Source organism: Spermophilus citellus (assembly GCF_964194105.1).
Source record: "Spermophilus citellus genome assembly, chromosome: 14".
NCBI classification, from domain to species: domain Eukaryota; kingdom Metazoa; phylum Chordata; class Mammalia; order Rodentia; family Sciuridae; genus Spermophilus; species Spermophilus citellus.
In genome coordinates this window covers 3,479,858-3,495,196 of record NC_138194.1, presented here as the reverse complement: position 1 = coordinate 3,495,196, position 15,339 = coordinate 3,479,858, and the positions used below count along the sequence as shown (strand labels likewise).

At 33.1% G+C, this 15,339-nt stretch overlaps 1 pseudogene across 1 annotated transcript in view; it reads left to right on the top strand.

The window, feature by feature from the left end:
* Positions 1-12,420, top strand: part of LOC308633205 (WASH complex subunit 4-like) — a 38,454-nt pseudogene extending 26,034 nt beyond the window's left edge. The window contains exons 20-27 of the transcript XR_014024326.1: positions 507-573; positions 1,023-1,109; positions 4,371-4,518; positions 6,634-6,730; positions 7,487-7,683; positions 8,006-8,105; positions 9,300-9,375; positions 12,142-12,420. The product of XR_014024326.1 is annotated as a WASH complex subunit 4-like (transcript). The remainder of the gene's footprint in view (positions 1-506; positions 574-1,022; positions 1,110-4,370; positions 4,519-6,633; positions 6,731-7,486; positions 7,684-8,005; positions 8,106-9,299; positions 9,376-12,141) is intronic.
* The last annotated feature ends 2,919 nt before the right edge of the window (positions 12,421-15,339 follow it).

Below are 15,339 nucleotides of genomic sequence, written 5' to 3'. Positions count from 1 at the left end.
CCCCCAACAGTAACTAGCTGCTAGTTAAATGAAAGATTGAAGGATACGGCAGGGTGCTAATGGTGAAGGTAGGGAAATCAGGAAACCATTGCATATTGTAGTGTTCTAGGCAAGATGTGGCAATTAGGAATACGATGATAACTGCAAATGTTGTTGAAGAGGGAGGGAGAAAAAGAGGAAGCTAGATTTCAGTGTGAAAGCAAATAAACTATTGATATTACAATTTAAAACTGTTAGATCATTTTAACATAGCATTTAATGAATTTAGTTTGTTGAAAGTTAGGTTTATTTTAAATATTTAACGTAGATGTATATAACTTTTAAGTACAGAAATATGTTAACAGTTTTGCTTTTAATGGAACACTGAACAGAAGTAAAATATAGCAGATTATTTTGGTACTTTGGAGTGGAAACCTTGTAATTGACTACTGTATGTAATTATATTCCTGATTATAGAATTTAGAGTTATTTATATAAATATCTGATTTTTTTATGTGGTTTTTAAGGTAATGCTATGGGCTATGTACGAATGATAAGATCTGGTGGTCTTCATTGTAGCAGCAATGCCATTAGGTATGGATGCAAATATCATTTTTGCCTTGTTTATGCTATTTGAAAATTGTTACTTAAATCTGTTTATTGATTATAGAGAAGGTGTTTATTTGTGTTAATATATTTTGAGATAAAATGTAGACAAAATCCATTAATTCTAATGTGAAAGAAAACCATTACTTCTACTAGATTTCTTTGCTTTATACTTTTGAAATCTTTATTTCTCTTAAGGTTGTAGTTATGTTTATTTGTCAGTATGGAAAACGAGAGGATCTAAAGAGTATGTGATTTTAAGGATTAAAATGTGATCATGTCTAAAATTTGATTTGGAACTTAAGTGGTGATATTAACAATGTTACTGAAATGTAGAGTTCTTCCTAAATGCATAATTGAAAAATTTTGAGTCCTATGGTACCACTTTTATGTCTGTGTCAGTTGCTCTAATAAATCTTTCCCAAATTCTTATGTAGATTTGTGCCTGATCTTGAAGATATTGTAAACTTTGAGGAACTTGTGAAAGAAGAAGGTCTTTCAGAAGAAACATTAAAAGCAGCAAGGTAGTCTAATTTTGGAGTAACTAAATTTGGAAGTTTAAAATAGTGTGTTTATATAAAACATTAATGAGAAGACTAGAGGGTAATATGTAATTTATATGCCAGGATCTTTATTATGCAAATTATTTATGGTCTCAGTTTATGAAATAACATTGTTTTTTAGAGACTTATGTCATTCCAGGATCTTTCCAACTTCACTAAAAAGGGATCTTCTGGAACATGCTGTCCAGTATGGAACTCACTAGCCACATATGACTCTAGGCACCTGAAATGTGTTTGGGTCAAAGATTTAGTATAAGAAAAGGATTGTCAGATATCTCATTCGTAAAATTCATTTTACCTATTTCTTCTTACTTTAAAAATATTTCTATTCATTAGCACTGTTCTTGAATGCCAGTCCTTCCTTTCATGTCCTCTAAAGCAGCATAGTAGAGTCCTCTAGGAGAGCAGCCACTACCATACACTGCTGTTGAGCACTTGAAATATGGCAGATTAGACTGCGGGGAACTGAATTTTTTTCATTTTACTACTGATAGTGATCTTAGTGGGTAGTGCAGATCTACAGGCTTGAGTCATTAGTGATTTTGTAACATAAAACTTGAGAGGAAATTGTAGATTTTATTTTTAATATTTATAGCACTTTATTGAATCAGATATGAAGGGGCACTCTGAACAAAGTGGAGACAGTTTGAATGTCAAAAAGAGTAATGGGGAGCTGGAGTTGCAGCTCATTGGTAGAGCGCTTACCTCGCCATGCATAAGGCACTGGGTTCCATCCCTGGCACCACATAAAAATAAACGAAATAAAGGTATTGTGTCCATCTTCAACTTAAAAAAAAAGAGTAATGATAGAAATAGGTCATAAAACATTGAATAAAAAAATCTATGAGTTATAGTGATAATAAGAAAGGTTAAAACAGTTTTTTTTTTCTTTTAACAAAAGAATGGCAGCTAACATAAAGCAGATGAGAAAATTAAGGGGAAAAAGTATCACATTTTGCAATTATAACACTTAAGTGTTGGGTGAAAAGTTTTTGGAAACCAGAGAACTCATTTTCAAAAATCATCCCACAAAATTGCTTATTAATCACAGGGAAAAGCTATCTGCAATGTAGAAGAGATGTCTACAACGTTAGTCAAGTGATAAAACAGCACATTGGTAATGGGACAGACTGATATTATATGGCCTCCTGATGTAATGTAATGACAAGCACCTAGTTTATATTCTTCCTAGGAGTGTTTCTCTGAATTTATTAGGACGAAGCAATGTGAGAAATCCAGAATGTGGGGCGTTCTGTGAAATACCTGGCCTAGACTCTTAAAAAGTGTCAGATGTCATGAAAGACCAAAAAGGCAAAGAGGCTGTCTAGATTAGGAGAATAAAGAGACCTGATAACCAAATGTAATGGGGTTATCCTTAATCATAATCCAGGTAAAGAAAACATTTATCTATAAAGGACATTTGGGGAATGATTGGGGAGATTTGAAAAATGGGTTGTGTATTAGATAATGTTGTATTTTATTCTTGGGTGTACTGATGTGGCTTTTTAGGGAAATGTCTTTATTCTAATAGAGTAATGCTGAAGTATTTATGTGCTAAGTGACATGGGGTCTGCAATTTTGAAATGTTTGTGAAAAATAGAGAAAACTAGCAAATTGTGAAGAAGTGTGAATCTAATTAAGGGCATTCAGGGTTCATTATACTATCTTTTAATTTTTTATAGGCTTGATATTTTTAAAAATAAATATTAAAATATACCAGAAAATATATGTGTACATTTTAATGAAAACATGACCCTAACACAGAAGCTTTGTTCTGCAGTATCCTACTGGATAGCATAGTGCTTTACTAGATTACAGAAGACAGGTATTAAAGTCATTTGAAGTCATGAAAATAATTAAAATGGTTGTGGCTTGCATACCAAAGAAAGAAAATTGGACCCTTTATCTCCTCTTAAATGTCATCATTTTCTTCAAAATTGGGGACTGTTTAAAAAATACTTTGAAGAAGCCAAAGGAAGTTACAGTAGGATATTGGTTTTTAAGATATGATTGCTAACTGAAAGATCCACATTTGTGCAAGGGAGAGGATGGTTAATAGTAAGTGAAGAAATGTCATGGCAGATGAAATCCAAGAGTTGTGGGGTCATGGTAATGAGTAAATTATCCACATAAACAGTAGAGAACTAGGGAAGGCATCCTAGTCCTAGATATTAAGTTAGGGTGGTGGCTAAAAATTGGTAGATGCTTGCTTTCCAAAAGAGTAGATGAATATACAGATGACCACTGATTTATAATGGCTCAACTTACCATTTTATTTTACTTTCAACTCTACTCTTTTTTCAATTTTAGGATGGTGTGAAAATGATAAAGCATTCAGTAGAAATTATACTTTGATTATTTTGATTTATGTTTTTGTGGTGCTGAGATCAAGTTTAGGGCCTGGTGCTTGCTAGTACCTGGTGCTTGCGAGGCAAGTACTTTACCGCTAAACTGCATCCCTAGCTCCTTTATGTCTTGGATTTGGATCTCTTTGGGCTAGCAATTTGCATTATGAACCTCTTGTGCGATACAGAGCAGAACAGTGAGTTGTAGCTCCCTGTCAGCCTCACAATCAGAAAGCGAAACAACTGATATACTCCAGTATTCTGCATTGCTAGGCTATCATGTTTAGTTGGCTACGTATATACACACATTTTTTTCTTTTTTTTACTTTATTTTCAATTTACTGTGGATCTATCAGGATGCAAACCCATTGTAGGTTGAGGAGCATCTGTAGTTGGATTAAAGGAGAGATTTTTGCCTTCCTCTGGTGGAGGAATAACATGTAGAAGTAGTATACATGAGGATTTCAGGAGGAAAAGCAGCTAATATTTCTGAAGATTGAAAGAAAAGCTTCTTGAAAGAAGGCCAGGTTTAAGTTGAGGTAAGGAGATGTAGAGGAAGGACTAGTGAAGAGACTTAAAATGAAGACTTTACTTACAATGAGATGTACAGGGCTCATTGTGGGGAAAAGAAATACAGAACCTTATCATTTTAAGTCCCCGGATGCTCTATTCTGTTTTAATAATTAAGTTAACTAGATGATTCTAATCAGTTTCTGTCCATAAGAAAATTATTTCATTGTGAACTCCAAGGAAACTCATATAGAAATTGTATAATGTTTCCTGCTTATGAGTGCTTTTATCTAAAAGCACACACTGTTTTTTAAAGGCCACACCTTATTTAAAAGAGGAAACACATTTTTGTTTGTTTGGTTTTTAGGCATTTGGACTCGGTCCTCAGTGATCATACACGAAATTCTGCTGAAGGCACAGAATATTTCAAAATGCTTGTAGATGTTTTTGCTCCAGAATTTCGAAGGCCAAAGAATATACATCTCTGAAATTTCTATATCATTGTTCCTCCTCTAGTGAGTATATTCAGAACCTAAAATGAATTTGAAAAAAGAGTATTAATAAATCTGGTTTTCTTGTAAGCATGAAATGCACACAGACTGTATTACTGACTTTCTGGTTGTAGGTAAAACTAAATGTGAGCTCAGTGAATGTGACCAACTTTTTTTTTATTCATTAGCTATGTTGAACTTATTTAATAGTTAAGAGATTATTATTTGTTATACACTGCCAGAGAAATCATAGTGTTTTAAATTACTTGAGTATATGCCATTACATATCCCATAGAATCTTTGGCCAGAATAATACCATGTAATCATTTTAATTGCTTAGCATAGACTGACTTCAGCTGTTTTAATATAAAGTTTTTTCTAACATCTCTCTTAAAAGCCTGTTATTTGAGGATAACTTCTGTCTATTCAGTAGTAAATACCAATACCTAAATATTTAGTGCTTTCTCCTTATTAAAATATGTAATATGTTCTGTATTTCTGTAGTCACTATCAAAAAGTAGCTTATTAACAAAAATGACATTATAAAGACAATTTTTCCAGTGGGGGAAATGGAGTCAAAAGTTTAGATAGGTTAATCTTCCCTGAAGCTTTCTATAATAGTTTTTCAATTTGTAAATAGATAGCTCTAAAATCTAAATATCACTTTGCAGTTTTAGCTTTTTATTATACCCACCTTTGACCAAGAATAACAACTTTTCATATTTTTGCCTGAATTGTTGACACCCATCTTCATACATTTTACATAACCATTATTACCTATCAGAAATAGCTATTGACTTATTGATAGCTTTTGTTTTTCATAAATTTTGTTTTATATACTTATTGTTAGTTATCATTACAATTTAGTAGCTATGGTAGAGCAAAGATGTCCACATTCATCTAATAAGCATCTTTCCATTTTAGGCTAGGTCCAAACTAGTATGTGGCAACACTGTAGTTAACTTAGGGTGAGTTCTCACCGTATTTCTTTAAGATGGAGGACAAATGTTTAGGCCCTAGTAGCAGTAATGAAAACCATTGGTGACCTTAGGGGGGAGCCTGGAGATTTACAGAATTCAGTTCCAAATGGACTAAGAGCCCTACCAAGAAGTATAGAACACTACCTTTGTGCTCAAGTTTACAGTTTTAAAATGTAAATAAGCTATCTTAAAAAAGATTTAAATAACAGTTGATAAATATTTTGCAAATATGTGATTGTGAAATGAATTTCACAGGCAATAAAAGTGAAACTTGATGTTTTGTTTTTAATGTTGGCTGTTAACTATATTCATCACTGTATCATAATTGTTTTTTAAACAATGTTTTCTGTACCCCTCTATGGCTCTGCTGTCCTTGTATTATCACATGTGGCCACTAAAAGTTTTTTTTTAATTTTATGAAATTAAAAATTTACTTTCTCAGTTATATACTAGCCTCAGTGGACACATATGACTAATGGCTTAGTATGTTGGACACAAAAAAAAAATCTGTGCCAGTAGTGCTGCTTGGTGTAAACTCTAAATGGTAATCAGTTTTTTTTTCTAATCAAAAGTTCTTTTTTGCATGTTACATAGTAGCTTCAGTAAATCTTTGAACAAATTGATTAGATAAGGTATTTTGGAAAAGCTGAATTTTCAAGAGAAGTACCACTTTTGAGGAATTCACCCTTTAGCCAAAGGACTTTTAATCCCTTTTAACCAAAAACATGATAAGTAGTATTTTAGAATGAATCAAGCAGGCAGAAGTAAAAGCTTCCTGCATAGGCTTAAGAGTATTTTGTTATAAAGCAGGACCATTTCTGACTCCCACATTCTTTTTGTATCATTTTGGGTAAGATGCTAAATCTCCCAGTGCTCAGTGTTTTCATCTCTAAAATGTGTATCATACTTTATAATGTACCATATACACTGTGCTTGGGTTAAGTAGTGATTGAAGGAGGACTCATGTTTTAAGGGCTTGGAAAGAAAGCCATTAAGAGACATTTGAATCGATTTGTTTCCTCACTAAGAGATTGTCTTAGGCAAATGTTTCAGAACGAAAGACAGGAACCTAGGGTTCATTTTGCAGTTTTTGAAATGTCTGTTCTGAAGATTCTAAAGACTTTCTTAACACAGTTGTTTCTTTAATATCTCTTTTTAGACTCTCAACTTTGTAGAGCATTCCATTAGTTGCAAGGAAAAATTGAATAAAAAAAATAAAATTGGAGCAGCCTTTACTGATGATGGTTTTGCCATGGGTAAGCTTAAATGGAACTATTTTCCCACTGATTTTATGTTCACCTTAAAATATGTTTTTATATTGACTTAAAAATAGGTTTTTGTGCTCTTTACAGATTGATTTTTCATGGGATAGTGCTTACTGTTTGTTTCATTTTAGTGGGGTCATCTGACAATACTTTTTTTCCCTCATCATCTTTAACTGTATTTCAATAGTCTGTTAGTATTGCTAATCACTTTTCTAACTTGACTGAACACTTAGGCTTTGTTTTTGTTGGGTTTTCATAGTTTTAAGCATCTTGTATTTAGTTTCCCTAGTTTGCCTGTAACTTCCTCTTCACTTGCTCTTTATCAGTGGAACTTTTTTTTTAAATATTTTTTTTAGTTGTAGATGAACACAATACTATAATTATTATTTTTATGTGGTGCTGAGAATTGAACCCAGTGTGTCACACGTTCTGTGTGAAGCAAGTGCTCTACCACTGAGACCCAGCCCCAGCCCTATCAGTGGAACTTTTTATTCGCTACCCTCAATAGCCCAATATTTTTGCAGGCCATATTACTTATTTTCTTCTTAATTGATTTTTCTTTAGTTTTTTACATTCTTACATATTTTCTTAGGAAAATTAAGCCATCTCGGTAGCTTCACTCATTTATGCAGTAAAATGTGATTTGAAAGAGTATTGATTCAAAATTGTTAGCTTATTGCTAAGAGTTATTGGTAAAGGCATAGAATACAACCTCTACACTCACTGTAATTTTGCTTATGACTGTAGGTGTGGCTTACATCCTAAAGCTTTTGGATCAGTACCAGGAGTTTGATTCACTTCACTGGTTCCAGTCTGTTAGAGAGAAATACCTGAGGGAGATAAGAGCAGTTGCTAAGCAACAGAACATACAATCAGCTAGTCAAGATGAAAAACTATTGCAAACCATGAACCTCACTCAGAAGCGACTGGATGTCTATCTACAGGTAGAGGAATGTAAAAGTCAAATCTGCTTTGACTTGCTTTTTGATATCTGAAAACCATAATCCATATGGAAAACCCCATTTTAAACAAGTTAGATGAATATAGGGTATATTTTAGGATTAATGATATTTGAAAGTTGTTTGATTCAGATCTTAATAATGGATGGGCTACTTAGTTAAGTTTATTTATGATTTATGCCAGAGAGTTTTAATATAATAAGACACATTAAAGTACAAATATTTTCTTTTTAGTTTTGTTTCTTTTATTCTTGATATTTTGTGATAATAAGTATTTTTCCTTTTTATTTCAAATTTGTTTATTTAGGAATTTGAATTGCTCTATTTCTCACTGAGCAGTGCAAGAATTTTCTTCAGAGCAGACAAGACTGCAGCTGAAGAGAACCAAGAAAAGAAAGAAAAGGAAGGTCAGTGAGTGACTTGAATTTGGAAAAAAACAATAAATCTCTTTTTAACTGTAGACATGAATACACCATTTTTGGGTCAGATTTCTAGCTTCCTTTTTTCTTTTGGAAAATAATATAGACCTAGAAATAAGTCTTTAAAAAAAACAAACTAATGCCTGTATTTAAGTTGAAAAGAAATTTACTTAATTCATGAATTAGAATTAAACATGCTTAAAATTATTTTAGACTATTATCTGGAAGATATTTAGTATTTATTAAATTAATTCCATTTAGGTTCATTTTCAAGGCAAAAGATTTGGAAGAATTTGAGTTAATATAATCTAAACTGTGCAGAAACTTGAGTGCTTAGGTTCTGCTTAGGCATTTTGTGATGCCGGAACCTTGTTTTCAAAGTGCAGGAGACTGGAAAAAACTGCAGATGGACTAGACCATTTGCTTTAAATCCTGAATCATTAAAACAAAACCACCAAACCACTGTAGTCTCAAGGCAGTGGGATTCCTTGCTTTGATTTTTTCTTGAAAAACTCTCTAGGGGTCTGGTTTGATGTATATCACTTACATGGTCAAGTTACACTTCTTAACTGTATTTTAGCTAAAGATTGCTTAGAGATGTCAGTTGCTGAATAAGTACATTTGTCAAATAATTTTCATTTGTTAAATAGTATATGCACATGACATTTGCACAAAATGCCAGGATTTTGTTCTGATCCTAGACAGTAAAAAGCTGTTTATAAAAAGTAAGTTACAAGTACAAATGGAAAGTTATTCATTCTGGACAATTTTAATATGTGAGTTTGCTGCCACATCTCTGTCAGTATTGGCAGTGCACCGTAGTGGTGATTTCTTGGTTCAACTGGAAGAAGTGGTGGTGGGGGGGCATAACCTATTTAGATGAGAGATACCAAGATTCCACAGGAAAAAGATGCTCAATTTGAAGTCCCTCCCCAGTTGCGATTCCTCTCTCTCAACTCTGCATTTCCATTAACAACCAGTCAGAACTTGCTTAGTATTTGGTCTATGTAAAACAAAACAAAAACTAGTTATAATTTGTTATGTTGAAGAAAAGTTTGATGGATACAACCTTTTAATTTGATATGTAACAATATTGCTCTTTTCAAATTTTATTTACGTTTGAATTCACTTTTTAAAATTGGACATAAATATGACCATTGTTGTTTTCACTCATACTTCTAGAAGAAACTAAAACAAGCAATGGAGACCTGTCTGATTGCACTGTGTCTACTGATCCTGTTGTGAAGTGATATTTATGGTATGAGATCATCAGAATTGTGTTAATATTTTTGCCAGTGAAATGGATGTTGTAAGCTATCATCAAATTGTTTCCTGGGTCACATCTCTGGAAAATATTTTAGTTGTAACAACCCTTAAGGCAGTACTCTGAAGTTCAGCCATTCTGTTTACAAAGGCTCTGCTTTTCAAAGGTTGAGAATAAGATTTTAAAAGTTGACTTTTGCCTAGACTTTAGGCTAGAAGATGTTTCTAGGAAAAATTATTTGTTGGCAAATCCAGATTCCTAAAATGTCACCTCAGATCTCTTGCAGTCTACAAGTGTTTGTAATTTATATTTGCATAGGTCTTTATCTCAAGTCATTGGAAATTCAATGCATATACTATATAGCCAGTAAATACATGTCTTAAAAAAAAGGAATTGAACCTGAAATTTATGAAGCATACATATCAATATTCTTACAAAAAGAGTATGTGAAGACGACTTTGATACTGGAGGTGAGGTACAAATGTGTTATGTACCCTTTGTGTACAGTATAACTGATGATCCTTCATTGTTAATTTCGTGTGACTCACAAGAGCTGCTGCTGATGTCTTTTGATGAGACATTGTAATTAGTTTACATTGCTTTGGGAACATTTAACCTCCAACAACTGCTTTAAGATTTACTTAATACTCAAAAGTCAGATAAAGCCATAGAATCCTGCTTGTTCACTTCTGGTTGATATCAAAAAAAGTTGAATGAATTGTTTCTACATCTAAACTCAGGTTTCTTCTATGTTAGGTTAAATTGAAATCCTGATGGTTTGGGCAGGCTTTTTCTTCATATCAAGTATAATCTAAAATACAAGATTAAATAATTGCACTGTGCAGGCTTTTAAAAAATTACCACTGTGAGAATAAAACTCTAATAAATCACTTCCTGATTTTAAGAATATAGAAAGATTTTGAGTAAATTTTAGTTCCTGGCAAGCTACTGGCTTTATTTTTGTAAAGATGTTAGTTAATAATTATATGGTTTAATCTTGGCCTTTTTAAATATAATAAAATAATACCTTTATGGTGAAAAAGAAAATTTAAAACTTTAAATGTAATACAAATATCATTTGGGAAAATGCTTGATTTTTCTGTTGCATTTGCCTGCTAAACATTTCTTTGGATAAATCCTGCAAGGAAGAAATTCTAACATTTTTGGAATGGGTATTCAGTGCTCTGTCTGTGCTCATTGGTTTAGGGTCAGGAAAACTTTCCCAGCCCAAGATAAATACCTTCCCTATTAAAGTCAGAAGAAACAGAATTTGTAGAAACTGTTTTATGTTTATTATGTAAACATGGCTTAAAAATTATGGACAATGGATAGATTAAAGACATTTGATATTTTTAATTCATACTAACTGTAGAAATGGCCCTAAAGCATGCTGCATAATTGATAATTTGATAATTTATATTTTCATTATTATAAATGTTTATATTAATGATATTGCATTTAATTGTATCAAATTAGTCACCATTTCATAGCAACAGTATTTTTTCTGTTTTTCTTCTCTAACTTTCTAAATTATATCCTTCAATGGGGATAGAAATTGTGATTAAAAGAATCACATCTCTTGATTATCCCCATATGTAAATTAATCATTTTATCAATACTAGAGGCCACATGCTGACTCCCTGGATACCTACAATTGAGAAGAAAGTGACAGATTATTATTTCACCTTTAGTTCAAAATAACATCACTGCAGTCTGGAGAAATTATAATTTCAGATACTTGAAATAAAATCTCTGAAAAGTATTTAAATGGTATCAAACTGCAGAGCAACAGGGCTTCAGTATATTCCCACCTGAGTTAATATATACACTTGGATGTTTTTTCTTACTAACATAGTAATGTTAATATTTTTTCAGACATACTGTAATTTAAAAATTAATGTGAACATTTGTTATAAGTTCACAGAAAACTTAATGATGTTCAAATTCTCAGGAATTAAGGACTAACCATACATTGTCAGTTCAAATTAAATTTTGTAAAGGATGGCAAGTTTGTTACCTCACTTGAGTGGGGGTTCCCTCTCCCAATTCTAAGAAAATACAGTATGTATAATAAAACATTAATAAATATAATTTTAAATTTTTCCTTCCCCTGGATGTTTATGTTCAAAATTGAATGTCTTGAACCAGTAGTTCTTAACATTTACCTTTCTGGGTCCCCTTAAATAAAATATATGGAATTTCTCAAAGAAAAAATGCTTGCAAGCTGTCCAGAGGCAAAAAATTTCAAGTATATAATGGGATTGGATTTTGTCTATCCCAGGAAAAGAACCTTTGTTTTCTTTCCTTTATCCATCCTTGATCTTTCCAATAGCTTGATATTTTCAAATAAAAAGAACAACATGAATTTATTTTAAATCCTAATCCTGGAAAGGGTTCCTAAGTATGAAGTGCTTAATATGTTAGAAATAACTATAATCCTATTTACAAACATGGGTTGAAGTGAAAAGTAATAAACAAGAGCCTTTTAAATACTACATTGGAAGGCAAGAGATAACAATCCTGTTAAACATTATGCTGGAGAAATGTCTGATTACCACCTTTTTTATTCTGAGGTATTAAATTTGTAAAATTGTGGGAAAGATAATACTACCACGTACATCATGTTACTTTTTGATGCTGGTTTTGCTGAAAGTATGAATGGTAGACTTTCATAATTTGGGGGATGGGTACTGGGGATTGAACTCCGGGGCTCTCGAACACTGAGCCATATCCCCAGCCCTATTTTGTATCTTTACTTAGACACAGGGTTTCACAGCGTTGCGTAGTGCCTCGCTTTTGCTGAGGCTGGCTTTGAACTTGTGATCCTCCTGCCTCAGCCTCCTGAGCCACTGGGATTACAGGTATGTGCCACCATGCCTAGTGACTTTAAAAATCTTGGCACTGTTCTCTTTTCCAGCTTCAGGTTGCAGAAGTTTCAGATGTCTATCACCCCACTACTCTTTGGTATTGATGCACCATTTTATTGAACTATTTTCCTGTCAGTGGAGATTAACATTATTTATTTGGTTTGCCACTAATTCAATGCAAACCACAATTTACATATGCTCTTGGTATAAGGATCTTGGATGTGATTTTACCCTACTTGCAGGCTACCACGTTTGATTGCCATGATGTCATGGATGCTGACCAAAGGGACAATAATGCAGGCAAAATGAGCACCAGCATATTTTCATCAGTCCCCCTTTCCCTTAAATTCCATAGGGAAATGTTTCATGGATCCTGACAGATGCTTTAATGCCTAGGGGCTTTGTTACTCCTGAAGACCACTGAGTTTAAGAAATCCATGACTTATATAGCAAATAGTAAAAAAAGCCTGCTCTGTGTACTGGAGGAAGATACTTCATCCTTCAGGGTTGCTCATTGCAGTTTTCCCATCCAGTATCAGCTCTTCTCTGGCTTAGGGAGAGCTGACAGGTACCTAGAAGTATCTGTCTGTATAAAAATAATTTTTAAACAAAGCTTTTAGGTGTTAGGAACAATTACATAGGTTTTTAAGATTTCAGATAAAAAAGAGGAATCTAGAATAAGTGGAAATCTATAGAAATTAGATTGTACAAGGAACTCTTGAAATGGTGATGGCAAAGTTATAGTTTATATAAAAGTAAATTTTTACATAAAGTTTGGCCAGTAAGTAGTTTCCCTATTTTGATAGCTTACCTCTTCATTACCACTTAAAACTAAGTGATCTCTTGAGTTCCCATTAGTGGAGATAAATTTCGCAGGAATATAGATGAAATTTATCTTTCCATTGATGCATGTCTGATGTCATAATTCTGGGATCATCTTTAAGAACTAAAACATTGTATAATGTATGTAAGATATATGTAAACTGAAGCATTCTGTAGTAGTGCCCTCATTAAGGAGGGGGGAAACTTTTATACCTAGAAGTATCTGTTGATATAAAATCAATTTTAAAGTACTTAAATAATTTTTGTAGAAATAAAGATACTTTGATATAGTTTCTGAATATCAGAATACTCTTCACAGCTTAGTACTAAGAAATATTTGGTAATTGCTTATCTCTGAGGTCATATACATAACACATAGTGGTTAGAAGCATACACTCCAAGGACAGACTGATGTGAATCTTGATTTGCTGCCTGTGAGGTTATATAGGCACAAGATGGGATAGTAAAAATAAGGAGTTCATGGGATTTTGAGGATTAATTTATATAAAACACTTTATATTTTACATCTTAGCTATTTTATATGGCTTATTGATTTGTACTCTTAAGTAGAAATGCATTTGGTATATAAGTGTTAGCTGTTATTATCACTCTTTTAGGTGGAGTTTGAAAAGCAGTCTGTATTTAACTGTGGCGAGTCTAGGTTCTTAGCTCAGTGACTAGGCTAGTTGTAAATGTGAAGAAGGCCTTGCTCTTCCCTAAAAGCAGTCATAAGAGGGCAGACTTATGGGTATGTGATGGAGAAATCCATATGGAAATCGAAACTGGTGAGGATAGCTGGTTTTCTAAAAAGGTTCCATTTCCTATACTCCAACCATTCATTTGGCACTCATTAATTTTTCACAGGGCTTCTATTTGCATTAATACACAATTCAGTAAGTTGAGAAAAAGGGCAGATCACCTGGTTTCTAAATTAAATTTTTTATTTAAAAATATGTATGACCTATTTAAAGAATACTACTTGGGAAGTGACGGTGTTGGTTGAACACTTGTTCCCACTTCCTCAGAGGCTCCCTCCCAGCATTCCCCCAACTACTGTTCAGGGTTTGGTGGAAATAGGTCTATTGCTTTTGTTTAGTTTTATCACCTTTCTGTATTTTCCTAAATAATGTAGTGTTTTGCATGTTTATCCTTACCACAAATAGCATCTTACACTGTATGTTTTTATGACTCTAGTATGATTTTTGAAATGCATGCTGGTGCATAGCTATATCCTATTTTTACTTCTCTAATATTGTTAGTGATTAACCTACTGTACCATTGATGACATTGGGGTTTTCACATTTGGGATACTATTGAACATTCTATAGACTGTCACACTGTTCTCTCATTTCAGCAGTGGGTTAGACTCCCCATTGCTCCTTTCCCTTCCAACAGCTGAATATTTGCAGTCTGTTGAATATAAAATGTCTGTGGTTTTAATTTGCACTTTCTATTATGAGAGAATGAGCACAATTCTGTTTGAGTACTTTGTAGTTTTTAATCTATGAAACGCTTTCATGACTTTGTACGTTTTTAAAATACTTGGGAATACTTTATATATTCTGAATATTTGGTCTTGTATCTTTCCTAAGTTAATATTTTCATTCTTTTTTTTTTTGATGATGATGGGTATCAATTAAATCCAGAGCCTCACACAATGCTAGGCAAGTGCTGTCACTGAATTTCTTCCCCAGCCCTTGTATTTTGTGATGAAAATTTTTTTAAGGTGCTGAATTTCAGACTTTTTATCTTTTCCTTATTTTCTGCATGGTCTGTATCTTATTTAAGCCACAGTATTAACAATGCTTTAGTTTCCATCCTAGTGACTAACTGTTCAAGATTCGAGATTCTCTACTTCATACCTCCCTCCATTGAAAAAGTCTATGGGGGGGGGGAGGACTGTGGCTTTTGCAGCTGAGAATTTACTGATCTACTACAGTTAGAATGAATCTAGAACTCACTTAATGGTCTCATATTGGCTTAGATCAGCTATCCATGTCTCTGATGGTGTACACATTTACAGGAGTGACTCTTCTAATACACCCTATGAAGTTAACTTAGTTTTGGGCTGCAAAGGTTGTTTTATTAATTCCCCATTTAAAAAAATACTCATGTTGAATAGTTACTTTTTGATGAGCTGTCCCCTCTACAGTGATTTCATTAAACCTTAGTGGTGTTTTGTTTTGTTTTTGTTAAATTGTTATATCCAGAGAACTGACTCTAGTTTCCTTCCAGGAAATAGTCTACAAAATAACAGCAATCAAAAGAA